The 25,740-nt window shown below is 37.6% G+C and overlaps 1 long non-coding RNA gene across 1 annotated transcript; it reads right to left on the reverse strand.

Moving 5' to 3' along the window:
* Positions 1–13,722: 13,722 nt before the first annotated feature.
* Positions 13,723–22,355, reverse strand: LOC135595144 (uncharacterized). The gene is made up of 2 exons (XR_010480286.1): positions 20,907–22,355; positions 13,723–18,808 (listed from the first exon to the last, which is right to left on the reverse strand). It is a non-coding gene; the product is annotated as an uncharacterized LOC135595144 (long non-coding RNA).
* Between the last annotated feature and the right edge of the window lie 3,385 nt (positions 22,356–25,740).

Below are 25,740 nucleotides of genomic sequence, written 5' to 3' on the forward strand. Positions count from 1 at the left end.
CTTTTTGTTAATTATTTAAGAGGAGATTTATTAAAATAGATCATGATTTCTTGAATTTTAGACTTGATCTTTCATTTTTTATGATTGAAATAATGATTGAAACATTGATGATATGAATGCATGAAATACTCATGATATTATTTTGATGCTCTAAAATGATATAAATTTGCTAGCTTATGAGTATCATGTATGATATGATGATTGATTTATTTTTAGTATCATGCATAGAGTAAGGATGATATGTAAAATTTTAAAATTATGCATGTTGTAAATTGAAACTATAATGATGCAGAAACATATTGAAATAATGATTGAAACATTGATGTAATTATGAATGATGATTTGATGCAATACTTCAACTTATGATAATGATGCATGCAATGATAAAATATTTATGATGAAAAATTATTTTGACATTCATAACTTAATTTTTCATCTTTGTTATTCATCCTTTTCATGATTTGAAAATTGTTGTAAAGGGAAAAAGAGTTACAAAATTATATTCTTCCCTTCTTTTTAATAATGACAAAGGGGGATGATAGAAATCATGAACTTAGCAACCATACACCTCGATAGCTAAAGAGTTATGATACATATGGAATTTAAATTGGCCCCCTCCAACGAATTGAAACAAGACGGATCATTCAAGATTGAAGTTAGGGAAACTGTTCTAATTACTTTATCAATGAAAATTTGATGAAGTAATTAGAATAGTACTTTGATTCCCTTAAAACGTTACAAACTAAGAAGCTTGATAAGTTGAAAGGAAAAACAAAGATTTTTTAGTTTTGAACGCTACACGTAGAAAAGCTTGATAAGTTCCAAAGTTCATGCAAGAACTTAAAAACAAAACACTCACCGGTGTTGAAAGTTGAATATACTTCTGAATTGTCCTTCTTACAAAGGGAGTTAGCCTTGTTTATATAATACAAAGGCCAAGTACAGAGGGAATGAATCTATTAAATACACTAAATGACATTCATATTCCGAATACATGAATGTAGATTACTCATGAATCTATCTTAAATTGATTTGAATGATTATTCATGAATAAGCCCATAATTCCTAATATGGTCTAATATGGCTGAATGACTTTTATTTTTTAAAATGGGCTAAAAATACATCATTCTCTCAAGGCTAGACTTTCTCTTTATGATGTGGATTTATTTGAATCAGGTTGACCATTTTAGGCTCTTCTTGTATCCATAGAACCTTGACCATGTTTTGATCAGCTTGCTCCTTCCAAATGCCTTCTACTAAATAAGTTAAGGCTTCTTTCATCCTTTTAGCTTTAGCTCTTGTCATTGGTCCTCCATGAATAATTAAAGGATCCTTAGCAGAATTATAATCAACTTGCTCATTCATATCATTCCCACTTTCCTTGAAATGATTCGTCCTCGAATCAGCACCTTCATCACCTCCATTTGTCCATCTCTTTGTGGATGACTAGTGATTGAATACAACAACCTTGTACCCAACTTACTCCAAAGTGTTTTCCAAAAGTGGTTAAGAAACTTCAAATCTCTATCACTCACAATTGTCTTTGGAATGCCATGTAATCTTACGATTTCTTTAAAGAATAGCCCCGTAACATGTGTTGCATCATCTGTTTTGTGGCAAGGAATGAAATGTGCCATCTTACTAAACCTGTCAACAACAACAAAAATAGAATCTCTCCCTCCTTTTGACCTTAGTAAACCTAAGATAAAGTCCATGGATATATCAACCCAAGGTTCACTAGTTATAGGAAGAGAAGTATACAATCCATGAGGCATTACTTTAGATTTAGCTTGTTTATAAGTAATGCATCTCTCACACAATCTCTCAACATCTCTTTTCATGTGCGCCCAAAAGAAATGATCACTTAACACATCTAAAGTTTTTCTAACCCCAAAATGCCCCATTAAACCTCCACTATGTGCCTCTCTCACAAGTAATTCTCTCATTGAACATTGAGGAACACACAACTTATTTTCTTTAAAAAGAAAACCATCATGCTTGAAGAACTTGTCAAAACCCCCTTTCTCACATGCCCCATAAACATGAGCAAAATCATGATTAGAATTGTATAAAATTTTAATGTACTCAAAATACAATAATTTTGCATCAAGTTGAGAAATTAGAGCATACCTTCTAGAAAGAGCATCGGCAACCACATTTTCCTTACCTTGTTTATACTTGATGATGTACGGAAAGGATTCAATAAATTCTACCCATTTTGCATGCCTATGGTTTAACTTCCCTTGTCCTTTAAGATATTTCAAGGACTCATGATTGGTGTGTTTAATGAATTCCTTATACCAAAGATAGTGCTGCCAAGTCTCTAATACTCTTACCAAAGCATAAAACTCCTTATCATATGTTGCGTAGCTAAGACTTGCTCCACTTAGCTTCTCACTAAAGAATGCAATGGGTCTGCCTTCTTGCATTAAGACTCCTCCAATTCCTATTCCACTCGCATCACACTCAATCTCAAAAGTTTTAGCAAAGTTTGGTAAAGCAAGCAAAGGTGCTAAACTGAGTTTGTCTTTAAGCAAGTTAAAAGCATCATCTTGTTTTTCACCCCATCTAAATATCATATTCTTTTTTATGCATTCAGTTAATGGTGCAGCAATTGTAGAAAAATTCTTAATGAATCTTTTATAAAAGCTAGCAAGACAATGAAAACTTCTAACATCGCTAACACTAGTAGGTTTTGGCCATTCCCTAATTACTTTCACTTTTTCTTTATCAACATATATTCCTTTATCATTAACAACATATCCAAGAAAAGTAATTTCATTAATGCAAAAAGTGTATTTCTTTATATTAGCATATAACTTTTTTTTTCTAAGCATGTCAAAAACAACTTTTAAATGTGTTACATGCTCATTTAAACTTTTGCTATACACAAGTATGTCATCAAAATAAACAACTATAAACTTTCCAATGTAAGCACGTAAAATATGATTCATCAATCTCATGAAAGTACTAGGTGCGTTAGTTAGGCCAAAAGGCATAACCAACCATTCGTATAAACCATATTTAGTTTTGAAAGTGGTTTTTTATTCATCACCCTCATGCATTCTTATTTGATGATATCCAGATTTTAAATCAATTTTTGAAAACACACAAGAACCATGCAATTCATCCAACATATCATCTTGCCTAGGAATAGGATGTCTATACTTTACCTTGATTTTATTGATGGCTCGGCAATCAACACACATTCTCCAAGGTCTATTCTTCTTAGGCACCATGAGAATAGGAATGACACATGGACTCATGCTTTCTCGCACATACCCCTTTTTCATAAGCTTACTTACTTGCTTTTGAATTTCCTTGGTCTCTTTGGGGTTGCATCTATATGCTGGCTTATTTGGTATGCTCTCACTTGGAATGAAATCAATTTGATGCACAATTCCTCTAATTGGTGGCAAACCATTAGGAACTTCTTTGGGAAAGAGATCTTCATTTTTCTGCAAAAGATCAACAATAACACTAGGCAAACTCTTATCAATTTTGTTAGAAGAAATCAAAACATCCTTGTACAAAAGTACAAGTAAGGATTGCCTCATGGTTAAGGCTTTCTTCACATCACTCATTTTGGCATAAACACTCATTTTTCTTTCACTCTAACTTTCCTTCTTTTCTCTCCCCTTGTGTTTCCTAATACTCTTATTTTTACCACTCAACTCACCATTTTCTTTTTTTTCTCTTTCTTGTTCCCTCCCCAAACTTCTAGTTAATGAAGACTTAAGCTCCTCATATTGTTGTTTTATGTGTATTTGGTCTTCAAAAATTATCTTTGGAGGCAAAGGTCCAAGCTGATATTTTTGTCCATCCATGATCAAAGAATAACGGTTCTTGAACCCATCATGTATTACTCTTCGATCATACTACTAAGGTCTCCCCGACAACATATGACCAGTATACATAGGTACCACATCACACCAAACTTCATTCTCATATCTACCAATTGAAAAGGAAACTAACACTTACCAATTTACCTTTACTATACCACTATCATTCAACCATTGTAACTTGTAAGGTTTGGATGCTTGATAGTAGGTAATTTCAGTTTCTCCATGAGCAAGGTGCTTGCCACATTTGTACAACTTCCACTATCAATAATCACATTACACCACTTGTTAGTAATCAAACAATGAGTATGAAATAGATTTTCACGTTGTTCACCATGTTCATCATTTTTATTTTGCAAACTAAGTGTGCATTGAACAACTAGATTTTCACCTTTAGCATACTCTACATCACTAGCATCCTCTAGAATGTCATCATCATCCTCTCTCTCACTTTCAGATTACACAATTCCATCCCTCATGATCATAACTCTCTTATTAGGACATTCACGTGCCACATGTCCATGCCCAAGGCACTTAAAACACTTAATACCTCTAGTTTGATTAGGTAGATTCTCACCTTTACCCTTGCTGCCTAATTCATTCCTGCCTTTAGTTTCATCAATTTTAGGCTTAACAATGGATTTATCATTCTTTTTACTCCAATTCGGTTTCCAAGAAGAAGAAGAACTCGAATAAGGTTTTGAATCATACCTTGTGCCTTTTCTTTTGAGTTGCCTCTCAATCTTCATGACCACATTCACCATGTCCTCAATCTCCACATAATGTTACAACTCTACAAGATCAGCAATGTTCTTGTTTAATCCACTCAGGAATCGAGCTATGGTGGCCTCATGATCTTCCTCCACATTAGCCCTTATCATGGCTACCTCCATCTCTTTGTGATACTCATCAACACTCATGGAACCTTGTGTCAAGGTTTGTAGCTGTTGATGCAAATCCCTATAGTAATTGTTAGTTTGGCAAGTCCCATAGTCCCACATCGGGAAAATTAGACTTGTTGTCTCGTCTTGGAACTATAAATAAGGGCCTGAGCTTTGAAGTTAGACACACCACGAGAAGTACCACACACACCACAAGAAGTACCACAAACACCACAAGAAGTACAGCAGGCATCACAAGAAAACCTGCTTATGGTTTGAAGTCTTCTTGTTTAGGAAGCTGAAGGTGTTTTATGGCCTAGGAACATTTCCTAAGGCATTTGTAAGTGTCCCTCATTTATAGTAGTAATTTGCTCCTCTTTCTTCCGTGGATGTAGGTCAAAGTCAATTGACCGAACCACGTATATCTGGTGTTCTGGTGTTTTGTTTGTTCTTGTCGCTTTATTCTTTCCGCTTTATTGTCTTTGTTGTGTTGCCAAAATTATCCTTTGGTAAATATCCTGGGGCTAGCTCTAACAAACTGGTATCAGAGCCTGGTTCTGGGATCTTTTGGCAACAATGACAATATCAAAGATCGTTGTCGAGAAATTCGACAGAAATGTCAACTTCGGCATGTGGCAACTCAAGATGGAGGCCATTCTGGTTCAAGACGGAGTTGATTTGGCACTTCAGGGTGCTGAGAACATTCCAGATGGTACGTCAAAGGAAGATCTTGCGGGTATGGATAAGAAGGCCCGATCCAGCATCATTCTAAACCTCTCTGACGAGGTTTTACGGGAGGTAGCTACGGAGACTACGGCTAAGAGCATGTGGGACAAACTTAAAGCCTTGTACATGAAGAGGATAGTGGAGAATCGTCTCTACTTGAAGCAGAGACTGTATATGCTTCGGATAGTTGAAGGTACATCTATACTCTCGCATCTTGATAAGTTTGATTCTTTGGTTATGGATTTGGAGAATATAGATGCAAAAATTGATGATGAGGATAAGGCTTTGTTACTCTTGTGTTCTCTTCCCCAATCTTTTAAGCATTTCCGTGATACTTTGATTTATGGAAAAGAAACAGTTTTGTATCAAGAAATTAAATCTGCACTGAAATCTAAGGAGCAGATAGACAGGAATATCACTGGGGAAAGTAGAGAGAATCAGGCTGAGGGTCTGGTTGTTAGGGGGAGAATGGATAAAAGAGAATTTGACAGTAGTAGATCTAAATCTAGATCTAAATCCAGACATAGAAATTTGGAATGCAGATATTGTCATAAAATGGGGCACATTAAATCTGATTGCTTTAAATTGAAAAATAAATTAAAGCAAAAGGAAAAATTTGTTGAAAAAACTACTGAATCCGCTGAAGTTAGTGTAGCAATTGATGAGAATGTTGGAAATATTTTTTCTGCTATTGATGACAGGACGAGGTCTAAAAATGAATGGATTTTAGATTCGGGTTGTTCTTATCACATGTGTCCCAATAGGGATTTGTTTTCCACATATGAATCTTGTAATGGTGGAATTGTTTTGATGGGCAATAATGCCGCATGTGATGTTGTTGGTAGAGGAACAATCCGAATTAAAATGCATGATGGTATTGTGAGGACGCTCACTAATGTTAGACATGTTCCTGATTTGAAAAAGAATCTCATCTCTTTAGGCACCCTAGAGGCCCTTGGGTGTAAATACACAGCTGAAGGTGGAGTTATGAAAGTTTCTAGAAGTGCCCTTATTGTTATGAAAGCTTGTAGGTCTGGTAGCTTGTATATTCTGCAGGGAACTACTGTCACAGGTTCAGTTGCAGTCTCGTCATCATCATTGTCTGATTCTGACATCACCAAATTATGGCATATGCGTTTGGGTCATATGAGAGATATTCGACCACCACAAAGGTATGCAAATTTGGTTGCATATGCTTTGTCTGTTGTAGAAGAAACAAGTAAAGTTGGTGAGCCTACTACCTATTCAGATGCAGTTTCTTTTGATAATTCCGCTAAGTGGTTGATTGCTGAGGGAAAGGTCCTTGTTCAGAAAATTTATACGAAGGACAATCCAGTTGATATGCTTACGAAGCCTCTTCCGGTTTACAAGTTCAAGCAGTGCGTGGACTTGGTTGGTGTTCATTGTTGGTGATTGCCCGTTGGGGCTTTTATGAAGAAGGTGGAGCAAGTTTTGTTGGGACATGCCAAGGTGGAGATTTGTTAGTTTGGCAAGTCCCATAGTCCCACATCGGGAAAATTAGACTTGTTGTCTCGTCTTGGAACTATAAATAAGGGCCTGAGCTTTGAAGTTAGACACACCACGAGAAGTACCACACACACCACAAGAAGTACCACAGACACCACAAGAAGTACAGCAGGCATCACAAGAAAACCTGCTTATGGTTTAAAGTCTTCTTGTTTAGGAAGCTGAAGGTGTTTTATGGCCTAGGAACATTTCCTAAGGCATTTGTAAGTGTCCCTCATTTATAGTAGTAATTTGCTCCTCTTTCTTCCGTGGATGTAGGTCAAAGTCAATTGACCGAACCACGTATATCTGGTGTTCTGGTGTTTTGTTTGTTCTTGTCGCTTTATTCTTTCCGCTTTATTGTCTTTGTTGTGTTGCCAAAATTATCCTTTGGTAAATATCCTGGGGCTAGCTCTAACAGTAATAGCTAGGGACAAATCTCCTCCTCATGATTTGTTTCATCTCCAACCAAGTCTCCATAGGCCTTTCACCATTTCTACGCCTATCTTTACACAATTGATCCCACCAAACAATAGCATAATCAAAAAATTCAATAGCGGCTAATTTTACCTTTTTCTCTTCGGAGTAGTTGTGACATTCAAAGATCATCTCCACTTTTCGTTCCCACTCTAAATAAGCATATGGATTATTCTTCCCTTGAAAAGAAGAAATTTTCATTTTGATACTACCTATGTTTCTGTCCACACCATCAAAATGTCCTCTCCTAGTTTGTCTCCTAGGATTAACATATTGACCAATTAGAGTAACTTGGTCATCATCCACGTCATTGCCACCATCATATTTATCATTGACAAAGGTTGATTGTCTCCCATGCCATGGTTCACCTTGCAATCTATTAATTGCCTCATCATGCTTTTCTAGATGATCTTTTACATCTCCCATCACTTTGAACATACGTTCAAATTGTTGCTGCATTGCTTGAACTAAAATATCATTTGATGAAGAACTCGCTTCTTTCTCTTTAGACATGTATACAACCTAAAAAACAAAGTTAGAACAACCTCACCAACACTCCATCACATGTTTCGCTCTAGATTTGATTCACTTCACTCGTGTTTCACACAATTTTTGGCTTTTCTCTTATCTCACCACTCTTGCCTTTTATCTCTCTTGTTTTGTTATTTGAGTTCTTAGATCAACTAAGATACCTAAACAAACAATTCAAATTATGGCAATTCAAAAATAGTGAAATTGGGTAGGTTTAAAAGCAAACAAAAGAAAGGCCAATTTAAAGGTGTGTGTAATGCACTTTAATCATAAGCAAAGACTAGAATTCAAATATCAATTGAACAAAGGAATTTTTTTTTTCGGAATGAAGAAAGATTTCCAAACTGAAATAAGACTTCAAATGAATAAAGATAGAATTATGTAATTTGCAAGAAATCCTTAAATCCACAAATTTTTTTTTATAATTTTGATCTCTCTTTTTTTTTACCTTTGATTTTCCCTCTCTTTTTTTACCTTTGATTTTCTCTCTTTTTTTTTTGACTTTTTGATCTTCTTTTTTATTTCTTATAATGTGCGGAATTACAAAGAAGAATAGTAATAATAAAAGAAGCACAACAATGAAGATGAAGGAAGAACAATAATTATAGATATTGTGCAAAAAGAAGAAGACTAAGAAGAGAAAACGAAAATCTAAAAGATAGCAAATAAATGGATATCCAAATCTCAAACTTGAGTCAAGCTCTGATACCAAATGATGGAAATCATCAACTTAGCAACCATATACCCTGATAGCTAAAGAGTTATGATACATATGGAATGCAAATTGACCCCCTCCAATGAATGGAAACAAGATGGATCATTCAAGATTGAAGTTAGGGAAACTATTATAATTATTTATCAATGAAAATTTGATGAAGTAATTAGAATAGCACTTTGATTCCCTTAAAATGCCACAAACTAAGAAGCATGATAAGTTGAAAGGAAAAACAAAGATTTTTGGGTTTTGAATGCCACAAGTAGAAAAGCTTGATAAGTTCCAAAGTTCATGCAAGAACTTAAAAACAAAACACTCACCGGTGTTGAAAGTTAAATACACTTCTGAATTGTCCTTCTTACAAAGTGAGTTAGCCTTGTTTATATAGTACAAAAGCCAAGGACAAAGGGAATGAATCCATTAAATATACTGAATGACATTCATATTCCTAATGCATAAATGTAGATTACTCATGAATCTACCTTGAATTGATTTGAATGATTATTCATGAATAAGCCCATAATTCCTAATATGGTCTAATATGGCTGAATGACCTTTATTCTTCAAAATGGGCTAAAAATATATCATTCTCTCAAGACTGGACTTTCTCTTCATGATGTGGATTTATTTGAATCAGGTTGACCATTTTAGGCTCTTCTTGTATCTATAGAACCTTGATCATGTTTTGACCAGCTTGCTCCTTCCAAATGCCTTCCACTAAACAAGTTAAGGCTTGTTTCATCCTTTTAGCTTTAGCTCATGTCATTAATCCTCCATGAATCGTTAAAGGATCCTTAGCAGAATTATAATCAACTTGCTCATTAATATCAGGGGAGATAGCTAGCTTGCTAGCTAGCTTGCACAAGTAAAGAAGATGCAAAAACTCACTTGCTTGCTTGCTTGCACATCTAAAGAGAAGATGCAAACATACTTCATGTAGCTTACTTCATGTAAAACACTGTATCTTGCTAGCTTATTATCTTGCATTATTTTTTAAAAACTTGCTAGCCTTCATACCTCAAAGAGAAATAACACTTACCAAATTGCTAGCTTGCATATTGTAAAATAATGTAAAATTTTGCTAGCTTACACTTTGCAAAGGAAGCAAAAAGGACACTTCTCAAAAGAGAAGAAAGAGTTTGCTATCTTAAACATCACTAACTTGCCTATCTTAAGAAGAAAAAATACAAACTTGTAAAATTTACAATCATGCAAATCCTTAAAATTAATGATGATTTGGTGATTATGCATGTTGTATAGTGATATAAAATCGCTAGCTTACAAACTTCAACAAGAAAACTATCTTGCATTTGCTTTCAAAATTTTTTCTAGCTTGTATGTTGTAAACTTGCTATCTTACTATCTTGCATATCTACAACTTGATAGCTTGCATGATATAGCACTTGCTAAATTTTCTAGCTTACATATTGCATGATGATAAATGCAATATTTGACATTATATCTCAAACACTTGATAGTTGCACTTCTCCTTTTTATTGATGACAAAGGGGGAGAAGTATGATGATGTTATGCATAAGTTTATGATAACATATTTCTTGGATCTTTGAATCCAAGAGTTCTATCAATATGGCATATTGATAGAGGGAGTTTGTTTAAACTCCGGGAGTTAAGGTTAACTCCGTCATCAATTGGTTGTCATCATAAAAAAGGGAGAGATTGTTGAATCTCATATTTTTGATGATAAAATCAATTGATAGTATTTATGATTTGATCTGCATTTTGAGTGATGCAGGATGATCATGGAGAGATAATTAAAGCAGGAAGAATCATGTTATGCCGAAGAAAAACATGTCAGAAGATTGGACATTGGGCTAGAGAATCGGTCGAAGTATTGATAGAAGGCTTCGGGCCATGGATTCGGGCATCGAGCCAAGAAGAGCAGATATTGTGCCAAGGATATCAGAGTTGCAGAGGTCAATTGGCCGATTGGGCAATAGGCCACAAGAGAGGACTATGCACCAAAGAATCAGACGAAGCGTCGATGGACCAATGACATGCCGGATGACATGATTCATTCTTGGTAATAATTGTCTAGATCAAAGTGTGTTTTTATGCATGCAGGATCAACTACGATAGCAAGGCATAAAGCAAAATGAAGTCCTGGAATCAAGAACGTGATTTTGTTGGGAGTTCAAGAGTTCGTTAGAAGTCCGAACGTTCTTTGGAAGTTCTATCGGAACCAACCGAGAAGTCCAGGAGCTTGCCAAAGAAGCTCATCGGAACTCACTAAGAAGATCATCTGAAGTCCAGGAGCTTGTCGAGAGTCTGCCAGAACATTGTCGAGAGTTCGTTGGAAGTTCGCCGGAAGCTCACCTGAAGAAACCATACTTATTTTGCTTAGAATATGTCTTAGGAATCGTAGTTAGTACATAATTAGAGTTGGGATTGGGAGGTAATCCCATCAACTCTGTTAAGGGCTAACTAGGCCTGAAGTTGGGTTGGTTTGGGCCATATTCAAGGCCCAACTAGGTTGTTGAAAGCCTGGCCGACGGTGGCACCACCTAGGGAATAGCACCCCAGAAATTCTTGACGGTGGTACCACCCAGGTTGGGCGGTGGTACCGTCGATAGTGAATGCTGTCAGCGGTGGTACAACCCCTGTCAGGTAGTGGTACCGCCCAGTGGTAGATCCTGCAGTGACAGTACCGCCCATGAACGATAGTGGTACTACCAATACCTAGGAAACTTAGGATGAGACCTTTTTAGGCTCCAAGTTTGAATCAACTTGAAGCCTATAAATACCCCTCTCATCCCTGGTTAACTAACACAAGTATTAAGAGTGAGAAAAGAAAGAAATGCTGCAATAATCTTATATGAACTCCTCTCAAAGTTCTAAGTGTTAGAATAGTTTGAGAGAGGAGTAAGTGGGTGTAAGGGTTATCTCCTAAACCTAGTAAAAGGAGAAAGTGCTGTAAAAGGTGGTTGGTCTTCGCCTATTGAAGGAAGATCAATAGTGGATGCTAGTGGCCTCGATGGAAGAGGAATCGATAGAGTGGATATTGGTCACGATGATTGAACCACCATAAAAATATGGTTTGCCTTTACTTTGTGCAATTTACTTTAAACTGCAAACTGCCTTCTCATTACTTGTTACTGTTGAATCTCATATTTTGATGATGAAACCAATTGATAAGTATTTATAATTTGATTTTCATTTTGAGTGACGTAGGATGCTTCGATCAGAATGAGACAATTAAAGCAAGAAGAATCATGTTGGGCCGGAGGAAAATATGTCAGAAGATTGGACATCGGGCCGGAGGATCAATCGACATATCAATAGTAGGCTTCAGGTCATGGATTCAGGCATCGGACCAAGAAGAGTGGATATTGCACCAAGGATATCGAAGTTGCAGAGGTCAACTGCCCGATTGGGCAATAGGCCGCAAGAGAGGATGATGTGCCGAAGAATCAGACGAAGCATCGATAGACCAATGACATGCCGGATAACATGATTCATGCTTAGTAATAATTGTCTAGATCGAAGTATGTTTTTATGTGTGCAAGATTAACTACGATAGCAAGGCATAAAGCAAAATGAAGTCCCAAAGTCAAGAACGTGATTTCATTGGGAGTTTAAGAGTTCATCAGAAGTCCAGACATTCGTCGGAAGTTCTACTGGAACCAACCAAGAAGTCCAGGAGCTTGCCAAAGAAGCTCATCGGAACTCGCCAAGAAGATTGTCGTGAAGTCCAGGAGCTTATCGGTAGTCTGTCGGAACATTACCGAGAGTTCGTCGAAAGTTTGCCGGAAGAAACCAGACTTATTTTGCTTAGAATATGTCTTAGGAATCGTAGTTAGTACATAATTAGAGTTAGGATTGGGAGGTAATCCCCTCAACTCTGTTAGGGGCCAACTAGGTCTGAAGTTGGGCTAGTTTGGGCCAGATTCAAGGCCCAACCAGGGTGCTGAAAGCTTGGCCGGCGGTGGCACCGTGTCACGCCCCTCAAAATATCCATGATTTTTAAAACAATCATCACAAACCAATCCAGGATCCAAACTAACGTTTGAGGACACTGAAAAACATTCTATTCATATTCACATCCATACCACCTGTGCATTTTAAAATCATATATCACATCACTCGATAATTCACATTTATGGCAACCCAAGCCAACTTGACAAACATGAACAACATTTATAAATCCACAAGCTAAATAAATTATACAATCAGAACTCCAACTATTCACCACCAGTTCATATCGTCATAAATTAGACTTAACATTCCGAAATTCCAAATAAGAGAGATCTTCTAACACTTGGATACAGTATATCCATTTCGGTTCATCGACAACATTTCATTATATACAAGACATACTTATACAACAATATCGTAATAACCAACCAGACTTGCCCATTATTCTGAATAGCTATCCACTGCCTCAGCCCAAATCAAACATCTCGAAGAGTGACAAGCTGACCTGAAAGATATATAACAACGGAGTGAGCCAAAAACGGCTCAGCAAGTGACAAAGCATATTCAGAACAAAAAGAACGATTTCAAACATATTTGATCCATACCGAATGGAACGTAGAGTAATTGGAACATATCAATGGCAGATAGGACATTTCAGAACATATCAGTTCATAGCAAATGGAGCACAGAGTAATTGGAGCATATCAGTAACAAAGGAAACATATCGGAGCTTATCAATGGCAGATAGGACATTTTAGAACATATCAGTTCATAGCAAATGGAGCACAGAGTAATTGGAGCATATCAGTAACAAAGGAAACATATCGGAGCTTATCAATGGCAGATAGGACATTTTAGAACATATCAGTTCATAGCAAATGGAGCACAGAGTAATTGGAGCATATCAGTAACAAAGGAAACATATCGGAGCTTATCAATGGCAGATAGGACATTTTAGAACATATCAGTTCATAGCAAATGGAGCACAGAGTAATTGGAGCATATCAATGGCATATGAAATGTTCCGGAGCATATCAACGGCATATGGAACATTACGAAGCAAACTCAACAGTGAAGGAAGCATTTCAGAGCATATCAAACTCATATGTCGTACAGAAGCTCAAACGTCGTCTTTGACGTTGCAAACATATCAATCTTATCCAAAGCATGTACAGAAACACATAACCAAAGCTCTGGATATCATATCAAACATACAGAAGGTGTAGTGGGATCTCAGTCAGAATGTGATTCATCCATTTCTGAATGACCACCTGACAAAAGTCTCCCACGTCTGGGAGCTCCATCCACCCACGTCTAGGTGAAGTCAGAGGGGGCCGGCAGAGCATCGCAGGCTCTATGCATAACTCCCTTTACCATTTCTGGCAAAGGTTCACAACTCCCTTTACCATTTCTGGCAAAGGTTCACAACTCCCTTTACCATTTCTGGCAAAGGTTCACAACTCCCTTTACCATTTCTGGCAAAGGTTCACAATATCCCACACACCAGAGTACAAGAAGGCAGTTTCAACAATAAGCAGCATATAACGGAAGCACACGCGGAACAACCAAACGTACATGTGCCTTTTCAAAACAATGATGCAAGGAACAAATCTCTCACAAAAGTATTCATTTTAGGAAAGAATTGAAAGCAAGAGTGTACAGGGATTCCAAGCAATCATAATCAGCTCAATTCCAATAAGAAGGTTAGACAAATTCAGATATCCAAAGGAATGGAACTGGAATAGGCACATATCAAAAGCAAATGCGGAACAATAGGATATACATGTGCCTATATGAGTCAATACGATATAGCATAAACGTTACACAACAGTTTTCAAGAATGCAATAATTTTAAGGACAAGAGCATACAAGAATTCAAAGCAGTAATATAAAGCTCAATTGAATGAGAAAGCTAAAGGATATCAATTTCCAAAGGAATGAAACCAGAGTATGAGAAATCGACCAAAGCTCGATTTCTGGCAGAATACAGAAGGCACATTGAACAAATGATTTCAAACTATCAATCGTGCTCCAATTTACTCAGAAATAATCATTGGATAATACTTTCAGATAAGATAGGCTTCATATGAATTGAACTGTCCAACAGAGAGAGTTACAAATAATTTGGTAAGCAAGTGTCGTATAACAAAATCTCTGTTGGCAGAATTCATAATGTCAGATTCAACAGATAACTGGACAGGTGTTTGGATTCCAAATCTTTCAATCCATATATCAAGGAAAGGTCTACGAGTCTAGTTTCCAATGAAATCAGTTTTGAACAAATCAGAGTTTCCACAAAGACTTATAGGCAGCTCGGTATCAAAAGGTCAGAATCTCAGAAGTTGCACAGATTCGAATCGTTACGTCTAAACAGGAGATATAACAAATGCAAGGCTAGAATGATTCAAAGTTCCTCATATTCAAAGCAAATGTAGAGATAAAAATGGCAGTGAGGAACAAATCAGGATACTTGCAAGAGAAAAGATTAGAAAGCTTGCAATAGAAAAGGTTAGAACACTTGCAATAAGACATATCAGAGTAATTATAGGAGAAACGATCAGGGAACTTGCAATAGAAAGGATCGAAACAAGCGGGAAACTTGCCTTTCAAATATTTTGATCTGAATATCCAAGGAAGGTGCCAATCCAATCTTTCTACTTTTCCTCCGTGTCCTCTCTCTGTTTCGTTTTGTGCTCCCGTTTTCTTCCTTTCTTCGTAACTACATCACGTGTCGAACATCGAGGCACAGTCACCTGCTCTCTCTTACTCTCATTCCTTCTTTTTCTTTCCCAAACACAGCTGCCACAGCCGCCGTCGCTGCCGCTGCCACAATCGCAGCCACGACCGCAACTGCGATCACAACCGCAGCCCCCTTCCACTGCACTATTTCCTTCTTCCCTTCTCTCGTTCCTACTCTTTCTCTTTCCCAAAAGCAGCTACTGCAGCTACTGCAGCCACCACCGCTGCCGCAGCTACCGCAGCCAACGTCGCAGCCGCAGCCGGAGTCGCAGCCACGGCCGCAGCCACCACACTCGCAGCCTCTTCTTCCTCCCCTGCTCATCTTCCTCTCCTTCTTCTCTTCCAACTGCAGCTGCCATCGCCGCAGCCGTAGCCCCTTCTCTTCTTCCTCTCCTTCCCTTCTTCCTTTCTCTTCTTCTTCCTTTCCTTCTCTTCTTTCCCAGCTGCATGCTGCAGTCGCAGCCTCAGCCACGGCCACAGCCTTTTCTTCCTCCCCTGCTCATCTTCCTCTCCTTCTTCTCTTCCAACTGCAGCTGCCATCGCCGCAGCCGCAGCCCCTACTCTTCTTCCTCTCCTTCCCTTCTTCCTTTCTCTTCTTCTTTCCCTGCCACAGCTGCAGCTGCCACAACCGCAGCCGCAGCTACTTTCTTCCCTTCTCCTCTTCCTTTTCCTTCCTTTCTTCTTCTTCTCTTCTTCTCCTTCCTCCCCTTCTTCTCCCCGACGTCACCCACACCCTCTCCTCTGTTTCGTCTGCAGGAAACAGAGGTATCACAACCTCTTCCCCTGCTTCCTCTTCCTCTTCTCTTCCTCTTCTTCTTCTTCTCCTCTTCGAACGCCCCACACCTCTCCTCTGTTTCCACCTGCAGGAAACAGAGGTGCTGCAGCCCTAGCTGCTGCCACCTCTTGCTCCTCTCCCTCTTCCCTCTCTTTTCCCTCTTCTTCTCCTCTTCCCTTTTCCTCCCCAACCCCACACACCTCCTCGCTGCAGCCTTGCCGCAGCTATCCTCTTCTCTTCTTCTTCTTCTTCTTCTTCTCTTCTCCCTCTTCTTCCTCTCTTCTTCTCCCCACGCCCCACAGCTTCTCGCTGCAGCCACCTCCTCTTCTTCTACCACTCTCCTTCTTGTCCTCACGCCCCACCGCTCTCTCTGTTTCTGGAAGAAACAGAGTGCGTGGGAGGCGGTGGGATAATACCGAATTTTCGGTTTTCCCCTTTTTTTTTCTTTTTTGCAACTTAGCAGTTTAGTCCTTGTAATTTCTATATTTACATATAGGTCCTCCAATTTACATATAAATCTTTATTAATAATTTTTAAAAGCGAGGGATATTACACTCTCCCCCCCCTTAAAAGAAAATTTAGTCCTCTAAATTGATCATAGCTCAATCGATGAAAAGATGAGGATTATGATATCTCTATTTCCTCCTCCTACTCTTAAATAGTTTCATCAATACAATACAATTACATAATTATCCACGAGCGACCGAAATATTCTCCTCCTTGATCCTCAGTAGACGGTAACCCAACCTTCAATCAATTTCTAAAAATACTTGCGCACCCTACAGTTAATCAAACAAGTCGTTACTCCAGAAAATACTTATTTTTGATGGTCACATAATTCAACTGTCTGTAATCATTACAAAGCCTCAATGTTCCATACATCTTTTTAACTAACACCGGAGCACCCCATGATGAAATATTAAGCCAAATAAAATCCTCATTTAATAATCCTTGTAGTTGCTTTTCCAATTCCACTTACTCAAATGATATCTTTCTGTAGAGAGGCTTAGATATTGGGATTGTCCAAAGGACCAAATCAAAAGCAAGATCACATTTGGAGATAATCCAAGCAAGTCATCCTGGGATACATTAGGCAAAGAGATAAATCATGTCCCAATACTCTCAAAATAAAAGATCGGCTGATCAAATATACAAAAAGTGATCATTGGTTATATACCAATCCATACTGGTATGATAAGAAGATAGCCAATCCATACCAAGTATAATATCATAACTCCAAATCTCTAGGAGAACTAAATCAGCAAAAGTTCAAGTTCTCCAATAAAAATCAGACAAGAGGACCAGATTCAAGTTCGTTATCAAAGAATCTCTAATGATCGTATTTACATATAGCACATAATGTAGTGGTCTAGGTTGAATACCCAAGTGATAGGCAAAATATTCCGAATCAAATCATAGATGAGACCCATGGTCAAACAAATATTTGCATTCTTTCATAAACCTGAATAATACCTTCGACCACTACTTCAGAAGTTTCATAATCATATTCAGTGATAGCATACACTCTGACATGGGCTGATGATTTATGAGGCAGTGACTCTTTCTTCTTGTTCAAAGGGCAGTCTTTTATTTCATGATCCAACTTTCCACAAGCAAAATAGACTCCAGTCACCCGAAAGTACAAACTTGTTTCATAATTTAACTTGTAATTCACACATGATTGAGTCTTTTGTGATGACTTCCCATTTCAAATCCAAAGGTCTTGACCCTCTTGTTATTATTTTCTGATTCATTTCCAATCATATTTTTATTGCTAAACTTATCCTTATCATTCTTGCCACATATCTCCAAAAATTCTTTTCATTGTTGCCAATAATAATCAGCCTCTACTTCCAATATAAGGTAGCAAAAGAAATCTTTTGATCATCAGAACAATTTTGTACATAGAATATCTTCTCTATTTGCATCATCCATTTTTCTACCACCAATGAAATTAGGTTCATCATGCTTCTGCTGCGCCACTCTGATTCAATATCCCCAATCAATCCTTTCATTCCTCTTAATTAATCAGAAACAATTGAAATAGGAGGACCAAATGTCCTCATCATCCCAGATTCCTAAAATACATCAAAGAAAATTTCTACCAATCACTATAGTTCACTAGACCTCAATATATTTTGCATGTCAACATATCAAATATTTCAGTAATCCTCAAACAATGCTCTGATACCACCTCTGTCACGCCCCTCAAAATATCCATGATTTTTAAAACAATCATCACAAACCAATCCAGGATCCAAACTAACGTTTGAGGACACTGAAAAACATTCTATTCATATTCACATCCATACCACCTGTGCATTTTAAAATCATATATCACATCACTCGATAATTCACATTTATGGCAACCCAAGCCAACTTGACAAACATGAACAACATTTATAAATCCACAAGCTAAATAAATTATACAATCAGAACTCCAACTATTCACCACCAGTTCATATCGTCATAAATTAGACTTAACATTCCGAAATTCCAAATAAGAGAGATCTTCTAACACTTGGATACAGTATATCCATTTCGGTTCATCGACAACATTTCATTATATACAAGACATACTTATACAACAATATCGTAATAACCAACCAGACTTGCCCATTATTCTGAATAGCTATCCACTGCCTCAGCCCAAATCAAACATCTCGAAGAGTGACAAGCTGACCTGAAAGATATATAACAACGGAGTGAGCCAAAAACGGCTCAGCAAGTGACAAAGCATATTCAGAACAAAAAGAACGATTTCAAACATATTTGATCCATACCGAATGGAACGTAGAGTAATTGGAACATATCAATGGCAGATAGGACATTTCAGAACATATCAGTTCATAGCAAATGGAGCACAGAGTAATTGGAGCATATCAGTAACAAAGGAAACATATCGGAGCTTATCAATGGCAGATAGGACATTTTAGAACATATCAGTTCATAGCAAATGGAGCACAGAGTAATTGGAGCATATCAGTAACAAAGGAAACATATCGGAGCTTATCAATGGCAGATAGGACATTTTAGAACATATCAGTTCATAGCAAATGGAGCACAGAGTAATTGGAGCATATCAGTAACAAAGGAAACATATCGGAGCTTATCAATGGCAGATAGGACATTTTAGAACATATCAGTTCATAGCAAATGGAGCACAGAGTAATTGGAGCATATCAATGGCATATGAAATGTTCCGGAGCATATCAACGGCATATGGAACATTACGAAGCAAACTCAACAGTGAAGGAAGCATTTCAGAGCATATCAAACTCATATGTCGTACAGAAGCTCAAACGTCGTCTTTGACGTTGCAAACATATCAATCTTATCCAAAGCATGTACAGAAACACATAACCAAAGCTCTGGATATCATATCAAACATACAGAAGGTGTAGTGGGATCTCAGTCAGAATGTGATTCATCCATTTCTGAATGACCACCTGACAAAAGTCTCCCACGTCTGGGAGCTCCATCCACCCACGTCTAGGTGAAGTCAGAGGGGGCCGGCAGAGCATCGCAGGCTCTATGCATAACTCCCTTTACCATTTCTGGCAAAGGTTCACAACTCCCTTTACCATTTCTGGCAAAGGTTCACAACTCCCTTTACCATTTCTGGCAAAGGTTCACAACTCCCTTTACCATTTCTGGCAAAGGTTCACAATATCCCACACACCAGAGTACAAGAAGGCAGTTTCAACAATAAGCAGCATATAACGGAAGCACACGCGGAACAACCAAACGTACATGTGCCTTTTCAAAACAATGATGCAAGGAACAAATCTCTCACAAAAGTATTCATTTTAGGAAAGAATTGAAAGCAAGAGTGTACAGGGATTCCAAGCAATCATAATCAGCTCAATTCCAATAAGAAGGTTAGACAAATTCAGATATCCAAAGGAATGGAACTGGAATAGGCACATATCAAAAGCAAATGCGGAACAATAGGATATACATGTGCCTATATGAGTCAATACGATATAGCATAAACGTTACACAACAGTTTTCAAGAATGCAATAATTTTAAGGACAAGAGCATACAAGAATTCAAAGCAGTAATATAAAGCTCAATTGAATGAGAAAGCTAAAGGATATCAATTTCCAAAGGAATGAAACCAGAGTATGAGAAATCGACCAAAGCTCGATTTCTGGCAGAATACAGAAGGCACATTGAACAAATGATTTCAAACTATCAATCGTGCTCCAATTTACTCAGAAATAATCATTGGATAATACTTTCAGATAAGATAGGCTTCATATGAATTGAACTGTCCAACAGAGAGAGTTACAAATAATTTGGTAAGCAAGTGTCGTATAACAAAATCTCTGTTGGCAGAATTCATAATGTCAGATTCAACAGATAACTGGACAGGTGTTTGGATTCCAAATCTTTCAATCCATATATCAAGGAAAGGTCTACGAGTCTAGTTTCCAATGAAATCAGTTTTGAACAAATCAGAGTTTCCACAAAGACTTATAGGCAGCTCGGTATCAAAAGGTCAGAATCTCAGAAGTTGCACAGATTCGAATCGTTACGTCTAAACAGGAGATATAACAAATGCAAGGCTAGAATGATTCAAAGTTCCTCATATTCAAAGCAAATGTAGAGATAAAAATGGCAGTGAGGAACAAATCAGGATACTTGCAAGAGAAAAGATTAGAAAGCTTGCAATAGAAAAGGTTAGAACACTTGCAATAAGACATATCAGAGTAATTATAGGAGAAACGATCAGGGAACTTGCAATAGAAAGGATCGAAACAAGCGGGAAACTTGCCTTTCAAATATTTTGATCTGAATATCCAAGGAAGGTGCCAATCCAATCTTTCTACTTTTCCTCCGTGTCCTCTCTCTGTTTCGTTTTGTGCTCCCGTTTTCTTCCTTTCTTCGTAACTACATCACGTGTCGAACATCGAGGCACAGTCACCTGCTCTCTCTTACTCTCATTCCTTCTTTTTCTTTCCCAAACACAGCTGCCACAGCCGCCGTCGCTGCCGCTGCCACAATCGCAGCCACGACCGCAACTGCGATCACAACCGCAGCCCCCTTCCACTGCACTATTTCCTTCTTCCCTTCTCTCGTTCCTACTCTTTCTCTTTCCCAAAAGCAGCTACTGCAGCTACTGCAGCCACCACCGCTGCCGCAGCTACCGCAGCCAACGTCGCAGCCGCAGCCGGAGTCGCAGCCACGGCCGCAGCCACCACACTCGCAGCCTCTTCTTCCTCCCCTGCTCATCTTCCTCTCCTTCTTCTCTTCCAACTGCAGCTGCCATCGCCGCAGCCGTAGCCCCTTCTCTTCTTCCTCTCCTTCCCTTCTTCCTTTCTCTTCTTCTTCCTTTCCTTCTCTTCTTTCCCAGCTGCATGCTGCAGTCGCAGCCTCAGCCACGGCCACAGCCTTTTCTTCCTCCCCTGCTCATCTTCCTCTCCTTCTTCTCTTCCAACTGCAGCTGCCATCGCCGCAGCCGCAGCCCCTACTCTTCTTCCTCTCCTTCCCTTCTTCCTTTCTCTTCTTCTTTCCCTGCCACAGCTGCAGCTGCCACAACCGCAGCCGCAGCTACTTTCTTCCCTTCTCCTCTTCCTTTTCCTTCCTTTCTTCTTCTTCTCTTCTTCTCCTTCCTCCCCTTCTTCTCCCCGACGTCACCCACACCCTCTCCTCTGTTTCGTCTGCAGGAAACAGAGGTATCACAACCTCTTCCCCTGCTTCCTCTTCCTCTTCTCTTCCTCTTCTTCTTCTTCTCCTCTTCGAACGCCCCACACCTCTCCTCTGTTTCCACCTGCAGGAAACAGAGGTGCTGCAGCCCTAGCTGCTGCCACCTCTTGCTCCTCTCCCTCTTCCCTCTCTTTTCCCTCTTCTTCTCCTCTTCCCTTTTCCTCCCCAACCCCACACACCTCCTCGCTGCAGCCTTGCCGCAGCTATCCTCTTCTCTTCTTCTTCTTCTTCTTCTTCTCTTCTCCCTCTTCTTCCTCTCTTCTTCTCCCCACGCCCCACAGCTTCTCGCTGCAGCCACCTCCTCTTCTTCTACCACTCTCCTTCTTGTCCTCACGCCCCACCGCTCTCTCTGTTTCTGGAAGAAACAGAGTGCGTGGGAGGCGGTGGGATAATACCGAATTTTCGGTTTTCCCCTTTTTTTTTCTTTTTTGCAACTTAGCAGTTTAGTCCTTGTAATTTCTATATTTACATATAGGTCCTCCAATTTACATATAAATCTTTATTAATAATTTTTAAAAGCGAGGGATATTACACACCGCTTGGGGAATAGCACCCTAGGAATTCTCGATGGTAGTATCGCCTAAGCTGGGCAATGGTACTACCAATAGTGAATGCTACCAGCGGTGGTTCCGCCCTTGTCAGGCGGTGGTACCGCCTAGTGGCAGATCCTGTGGCGGTAGTACCACCCATGAACGGCGGTCATACTGCCAGTACCCAGGAAACCTGGGATGAGACCTTTTTAGGCTCCATGTTTGAATCAACTTAAAGCCTATAAATACCCCTCTTATCCCTGGTTAACTAACACAAGTGTTAAGAGTGAAAAAAGAAAGAAACACTACTATAATCTTGTGTGAACTCCTCTCAAAGTTCTAAGTGTTAGAATAGTTTGAGAGAGGAGTAAGTGGGTGTAAGGGTTATCTTCTAAACCCAGTAAAAGGAGAAAGTGATGTAAAAGGTGGTTGGTCTTCGCCTATTAAAGGAAGATCGATAGTGGAAGCCGGTGGCCTCGACGGAAGAGGAATCGATGGAGTAGATGTTGGTCACGATGATCGAACCACCATAAAAATATGGTTTGCCTTTACATTGTGCAATTTACTTTCAACTACAAACTGCCTTCTCATTATTTTACTGATGCACTAATTCACCCGCCCCCTCTAAGTGCCAACCTCATTCCTAACAATTGGTATCAGAGCCTCCTTTACTAATTTGATTTAACACCCATAGGTAAATGGCTCTTTTCGACTTTCAAGAGGGTCACTCTCTCATTCGTCCTCCTTTTTTTAATGGGACGGACTACACTTATTGGAAAACTCGAATAAGAGTTTTCTTGCTTTCATTGAATCTCGATTTATGGCACATAGTCAATTTAGTTTTCGAATATCTTCTCTTCCAATGAACCATTGGAATGATTTGGAGAAGAAGACATTTTTTTTAAATGCTAGAGCTATGAATACTCTATTTTACGCCTTATATAAAAATGAATTCAATCGAGTTTCTTTGTGTGAAATAGATTTCGATATTTGGCACATTCTCGAAATCACACACGAAGGCACTACTAGAGTAAAAGACTCTAAGATTAATATTTTAATGCATGATTTTGAATTGTTTTATATGAAACTAAGTGAAAACATTGGAGACATGTACACCCATGTTACGGATGTCGTCAATGGTTTAAAAGCACTTGGTAAAAGTTTTTCGGATTTTGAACTCGTTAACAAGATCTTAAGATCACTTTCTAAAATTTATGATTCAAAAGTAACGACTATTCAAGAATAAAAAAACTTGAACTATTTTCCTCTCAAAAAACTTATAGGGTCTTTAATGACCTATAAAATGACGTGCAATGCACGTAAAGAACTCAAGAACGACCTTCCAAAGAATAGGAAGGATTTGACACTTATAACACATAAAGACCACTCGAGCATAAGCTCAAGTGATGGAAAACTTGAACTCCTCATGAAATTTAACAAGTTCATAAACAATAATCAAAAAATAAAAATAAACTTAAGAAGAACACAAATGCATCCGAAGATGAGGAGCAAACCAATGATGACGAGGTGGCAAACTATGCCTTAACGACTTTCGTCAAAAGGTAAACAACTCAAACGAAACTCCTTTAATTTATTTCAAAATTACATGATGTTTTTTATGAGTTAATTTTAATTTAGTTTTTAAAATAAATTATTATTTTTCTTGAAAATTATATGTTTAATAAATAAAAATGTAAAAATATTAGGAATCATGCTTATCTAGTAATTTTGAAAATAATTATATTGCATGTGTTATGATAAAGGAACAAAATGTTAGACTTAAATCATGTTTTAATGATAATGTGTATCTTAATGATTTTCATATTACTTTCGATTGAAAACACTTTATGAAATCATGCTTGATGAAATAATGTAATGATGCATAATGATAGTGCTTAATGAATTTATCTTTTGAAACTATGCATGATGAGTTGAAATAATAATGGTTTGAATGCATAAATCGAAATCCTTTATGTGTTCTCCAATGACTTTATTTGCTATACGAAAATCTTTATCTATATCATTGATCTTGAATTCTCGGAATCAAAACTTGATAATTTCTTTATATAAATCAAGATCCCTCACTTTTATTCTCGAATGACTTCTTGTATTATAAATGATTGAGTATCTTGTATGACATGATTATATAATGAAAATATTAAATGTTGTGATACCATGATTGACGACTTTATGCATGGGATTTTAAAGTTATACATGATAATTTATGGTTTATTTATCTTGATGGTTTTTATGACGAAATTTACTTTTTGGTCCTAAATGATTGATGCATGTTTTTATTTGGCATAAAAAGATAAAGGCATACGTGTATGAAACCAACAACTTAAAATGAAACATCTCCATCTGATGGATTTTGATGAATCTATGTTTATCATTTTTATAAATCTCTTAAAAATGACTTTGTTGATTTAACAAGTTGAATGATTTGAAGATAAATGATGATTTTTCTCTTGATTATAACTTGTGATATTTTTTTTATATATGAATCATCATCTTGATTTCTCGATATTTGATACATGAGATTTCTCTATGAATCAAGATCTTATCATTTGATATCCTATGTTTCTTTTTGCTATTTATAAAAAGAAGAGATTTGATGAAATAAATCATGTCTTGTGGCATTCATGATTTGATATCTTTCATTTTTGATGATTGAAATATTAATAATTATTTGGAATCATGCATATAATGATAATTTTATATTTTAAAAATAAACATGATGATTTGGTATTATGCATGTTATACTTGAACTTATGATAATGATGTATGCAATGATGAAATATTCATGATGAAAAATTGTTTTGACATTCATAACTTGATTTTTCATTTTTATTATTTATCCTTTATCATGATTTGAAGATTGAAGTAAAAGAAAATGAATTGCACTATTGTATTGTTCTTTCCTTCTTTTTGACAATGACAAAGGGGGAGAAAGAATTGCTAGTGTGTACTTCTCAAAAGAAAAGAAAGAACTTGCTATCTTGAACATCACCTAGACTTGCTAGCTTCCAATCTCAAGAGAAGCAACATTGCTATCTTGCTTATCTTAAGAAGCAAAATATGCTAAACTTGCACATCTAGCAAAATTTACAAACTTTTAAAACTCAAATTTTTTGCTAGCTTGCATGATTATAAAAATGGAGATTATGTTTATTATGCAATGATTTAAACTTGTATGTCCAAATAGATGATAGTGGTACTTCTCCTTTTTGTTGATGACAAAGGGGGAGAAGTATGATCATGTTATGCATGATGATGTATTGCAAATATTCATGATGAAATTTGCAATGGCTTGAATTCAGCTTGAATTCAAGGTTCTATCAATATGGCATATTGATAGGGGGATTTTATTTA

This window comes from Musa acuminata, chromosome BXJ1-10 (genome assembly GCF_036884655.1).
Source record: "Musa acuminata AAA Group cultivar baxijiao chromosome BXJ1-10, Cavendish_Baxijiao_AAA, whole genome shotgun sequence".
Classification (NCBI taxonomy): Eukaryota; Viridiplantae; Streptophyta; class Magnoliopsida; order Zingiberales; family Musaceae; genus Musa; species Musa acuminata.